The sequence below is a fragment of the Diplotaxodon limnothrissa genome, linkage group LG7, assembly GCF_057381915.1.
Source record: "Diplotaxodon limnothrissa isolate DT_005_m linkage group LG7, D_limnothrissa_male_GT1.1, whole genome shotgun sequence".
Taxonomy (NCBI): Eukaryota; Metazoa; Chordata; class Actinopteri; order Cichliformes; family Cichlidae; genus Diplotaxodon; species Diplotaxodon limnothrissa.
Window position 1 is genome coordinate 41,499,404 of NC_140602.1, and position 5,325 is coordinate 41,504,728.

Consider the following 5,325-nt stretch of genomic DNA (forward strand, 5'->3'; position numbering starts at 1 on the left):
ATTGATAAAAACAGTACAAAAAAACCAACCATTTGTACACATATTTACAAATAATAATAAAAAGTGAGTGAGTACATTTCAACATTATACCAGTGGTCTGATTGATGCCACAATGGAGCAAATCGAGCAACCGGACCTCCTCTCCAAGGAAAGAAAATGCAGAGAAGACTCACCACTCAGCAGGCCTTGGAAATGATCCTGACGGAAGTCGACCCTTGTGACTCGGATGGAGAAGACCTAGCAGTTCAGCCGGATTCGGACTCAGAGCTGTCTGATCAGTCTTCCGGTTAGTTTCATTTCATGTTATTTCCTTTTTCATTTCAAACAAGTAAGTGGATGTAGTTAGTAAGTAAGATATTTCAGACATTATTCTGATACAGAGGAGGAGATACTGGAATTATAATTAGTATCTATGCATGCATTTGTGATTTTGTTTGACCTTCCCATTTTGCTCACAATTTGAATTTGTTCACACTGCAGATGAGGAGACTGCTTCTCCACCGAAAAAGAGACCTTGTTTGGGGACTGAGACAGCGAAAGATGGCACAGTGTGGCGTGAAGAACATGTGGGGACCTGTCTCCCTTTCACCCCAATAGAAGCGTACGCTGCAGATGGAGAGCCAACGGCTAAGGCCAGGAGAAGTATCTCGAGTCGCCTTCAGAGCTTCCTGAAGCCCACAGATAATTGGAACTATGGCACGAAACCGCTTCCAAGACATCATGCAACACCTACGCTTTGATGACAAGTCCACCCGCAGTGATCGAGCAAAGACTGATAAGTTCGCTGCAATTTCCAGTGTGTGGGGATCATTTGTCACCAACTGCATCACGTGCTACAACCCTGGTCTACATATCACCGTTGATGAACAGCTTTTCCCATCAAAGACTCGGTGCTGTTTCCTGCAGTATATTGCAAGTAAACCGGACAAGTTTGGGATCAAGTTTTGGGTGGCCTGCGACCTAAAATCCAAGTACATTTGCAATGTCTTCCCATATCTTGGCAAGGACCCCAATCGTCCCACTGGGGAGAGACTTTCTGAAAATGTAGTAATGAGGCTGATGGAACCATTCCTAGACAAGGGCAGAAATGTTACCACGGACAATTTCTTCACATCGCTTTCACTTGCGCAAAAACTTCTTGGACGGAAAACCACCATCCTCGGCACAGTCAACAAGATTCGCAGGGAAATTCCTCAATCCACTAGACAGACAGATCGCAATGAATTCACCACTCAGGTATGTTGCAGGTCTTTTGTGGTTCTATGTTTATGTGTTTCATTGTGTGTAAAAGGGCTATGGAAATAACAATTTATCTTATTTTTTAGGTGTTTTCAACCTCTGCTGCCACGCTGACGGCGTATGCGGCCAAACGGAAGAAGACAGTCTATATTCTTAGCAGCATGCACAGCGTGGTTCAGACTGATAACACTACCAAAAGGAAGCCAAACACTGTCACCCTTTACAACAAAACAAAGTGTGGCGTGGATGTGATGGACCAGATGGTTCGGGAGTACACTGTCCGCAAAGGAACACGGCGCTGGCCAGTCGCCGTGTTTTATAACATGATTGACATGGCAGCACTGAATGCACATGTGCTGTATCAAGCATGCACCGGGACGAAGGAAAGACGGGTGGACTTCCTGGTGGAGCTTGCAAGGGAGTTGGCTCGCTCTCATGTAGCTGCGAAGAAGGCAAGAAAAGATCAGTTGCTTCGGACACAACCCTCCACACCGAGCCCTGGAAAAAGGGCCACGTGTCAGGTCAAACACAGATGCAAAAAAAATCAGGCCACTGTGCGATGTGTTCACTGCTACAGGTACACATGTGGTAAATGCAGACGACAGATACCGTGGCAGTGCCAGGATTGTGAGTGATTGCTGAAAATGTTGAAATGTACTCACTCACTTTTTATCATTATTTGTAAATATGTGTACAAATGGTTGGTTTTTTGTACTGTTTTCATCAATAAATGTCAGCAACAAAGGACATACAAAGGACATGTGTTGATTTCTCCCTAAGATGGCAAACTGAAACACTCCACTCCCCCACCCCCTCAATCACTCACCCCCACTCCCCTCCCTCCAGAATTCCTAGGTAACGACCTAATATACATATGAATGACTCCAGCATTTGACTGACTGCTCTCCGGCTTTTAAAGGTAGAAACGCAAAATGATGACTCCGCGGGGGTCTAAGGTAGAAAACCAAAATGACTGCTCTCCGGGGGTCTAAGTGTTGTTAAATTGTAAAATTCACTAAATTATATATTACGAATAGCTGGTACTGGTAATCAGAAGAATAAAACTAAAATAAAATAATGTAAATATTTATATTGGGCTATGCTATGTGAAATTGTGGCGCATATTCCAAATAAAACAAAAACAACCACCGAATCAATGTCATTTTATTTTAACATGTTTAACTCAACAAACAAGAAGTTTATAGAAATGCAACAATACAAAGATTTGTGTCATGTTTTCCTCATTTTCAGTGAGAATAATCCAGCCTGTTTTGGTTTTGAACAAGGGCATTGAAATCTGGCTGAATGTCTGAGGTGGCTATGCGAAGAACAGCTGAGAGGTGGTCATCAGTGACAGAGGACCTGTGTTTGGATTTGTTGAACTTCATCACCAAGAATGTCTGTTCACATACATAGGTAGATCCAAAGAGGACTAGAATCCTCTGAGCATGATTCCTCAGGTGTGGAAAGTTCTCTTCTTTGAGGGAGGAATAAAAGTCCAGCAGTGAGACTGACCTGAAGTGCTCTGCCAGAAGTGTGTCAGACAGCAAGTCAATGAGTTCCATCTGAACATCACTTGAAGCATTATCCACACTGCAGATGAAGGGAGAAGAAACCATGTCCATTTCATTTTCAAGAGCTTTGAAATCTTGAAATCGCCTTGAAAACTCTGCATGCAGTACTTCTAACATGGCTGAGTACTTGTGGAGGTGATTGGCATTTGGAATAGCCTCCTTTAGTGTTGGCAAGTGGGTCAGAAAGTTGTCCTTCACTTGGCTTGAGATAAGCTGACACTTCCTCATGAAAGCCTTTACTGCACTGTACATCTCGTGCACAAAAAGTCCCCTGCACTGCAGTTTGACATTTAGTTGGTTCATTAGTGCAGTCACATCCGCAGCAAATCCAAGGTCTGCCACCCAATCTTCATCTGAAAGCTCTGGGACGGCATGTCCTTTCTTCACACAGAAATCCTGAATCTGTTCTCTCAGATCCCAGACACTTTTTAGTACCTTGCTTAGGCTGAGCCACCTGACAGAGCAGTGGTAGCTGATGTCACCATGTTCCATCTCATTTTCCTCCAAAAGAGCAATAAATTGTCTGTGATTTAATGCTCTTGCTCTGATGAAGTTAACTGTTTTAGTTACAACATCAACAACGTGTTCTATCTTTAACACTATCTTACACAACACTTGCTGATGTATAATACAATGCAAAAATGTCAATTTCTGCACAGGATTAATTTCTGTCACTTTATCCTGCATTCTCTTTAAAAGTCCTACATTTTTTGGACAACCATCTGTTGTTACACCTGCCAGATTGTCCCATTTCAGTCCTAATTTGTCCAAACATGCATTTACCTCTGTGAATAAGTCATTGCCGGTTGTTGTTCCTTTCATTGACTGCATGGCAGCCAGCTCCTCCGTGACTTGAAAGTCTGCAGTTATTCCACGTAAGAAGATGAGAAGCTGGGCGGTATCACGCACATCGCAGCTCTCATCCAAAGCCAGAGAAAAACATTCAAAGTCTGCAGCTCTGTTCTTCAGCTGAAGCTCCAAGTTCTCAGCGATGTCCTCAACCCGCCTAGTCACAGTACGTCGGGAGAGTGAGACGTTCTCAAACCCGTCCTTTTTCTCTGGGCACATCAGTGCAACTGAGTCCAATAATCACTCCTTAATAAACTCTCCATCAGAAAAGGCCTTACTTTTCCTGGTGATTTTGTGAGATATTACATAACTTGTCCAAACGGCAGCCTCTCTGGTGGTGTGAAGTTTGGTGAAAAGTCCTTGTTGGGTTTGCAGTTTTGCTAGCAATGCATCAGACACCCTTGCGTGCTCTTTTTCAGACAGATTTCTGTATTTATCCTCATGTTTGGTCATGTAGTGGCAATTCAAATTGTAATCTTTTAACACAGCGACCTGTGTACCACAGACCAAGCACACAGCTTTACCTTTAATTTCTGTGAACAAGTACTTGGTAGTCCATGTCCTGTTAAAAATGCGACATTCGTTATCACTTTTTCGCTTCTTAGCGTGTGCTGCCATCTTGAGGCTAACGTCATTTATGGCTGTTCACCTTCACTCAAAGCTTGCGACACGCAGATACGTCAATATGGAAGTAGCGTAGCACTTTTCAGGATAAAAGCAGCACCGTCGTATTGCACGCACTACATATATTTACATAATCTATCTAGTGGTAATTTATTATTGACCTCACGCGGGCCTGAAAAGGATACACAAAGGGCCGGATGTGGCCCACGGGCCGTAATATGCCCAGGTCTGTTGTAAGAGGACCTGGACAAGCTTTATAACAAAATAATGTTAACTGCTGCTTGAGGTAAAGTTTGTTTTATTTTTTGACTGTCATCTATCACCCCCGTCTCCTTACTGCTTGGATCTTGTCACTCAAAAATTGTTGTCTGTCTTTCTGGCTTTCCCCTGTCAAAATAACCAGAAACCAGGGAATTGCTCACCATTTTTGGCCACAAAACTACAGTAATGTAGTTGAAATGTATTCAAAATTCATTCTTGACTTTTAGTGCAGGTCACAAAACAGCTTCACTTCACAGACAATTTATAGACTCTTTCAGGTTCATGTTGGGTTGCATTTTATTTCAAGGTGGGATTGTTTTGTCAAGGTGTGTTTATTATGAGAAGTACATAAGAGAAAAAGTACAGGCTCATCTCAATCAATCAATATAAGAGATACTGAGTGTACTGGACTGTGGTATCAAAGAAGCAATCCAATTCTGGTTGCTTATGTCTGTACAAGTATAAAATATTTATATCCAATAGTTTTGGACTATAGCTTCTTCTCTTGTGACCAATTATTTTTGACATTTTTTGGAATGTATGACAAGCAATAGCCAACCTAATGCTGGGGGCTTGCTTTGTCAGTAATCCCGCCATGTGTGGCAGAATGCAAAAGTTACAGATTTCATTGTTGACTCTTCAAGGATTAATATTTATCCCCTCAGAGACAAATCTATCTAATATGACAGTTTAATCTTCCTAGAAGCAGTATTAACTACGATCAAAGGAAGGACTTGAGTATTTGAAGGGTCCCCGTGTTTTTGCCACTGTCTTACTC

The 5,325-nt window shown here is 42.4% G+C and overlaps 1 pseudogene; it reads right to left on the reverse strand.

Annotated features, from left to right (window-relative positions):
• Positions 1–2,486: 2,486 nt before the first annotated feature.
• On the reverse strand, positions 2,487–3,881 carry LOC146628800 (general transcription factor II-I repeat domain-containing protein 2A pseudogene; annotated as a pseudogene).
• Positions 3,882–5,325: the final 1,444 nt, after the last annotated feature.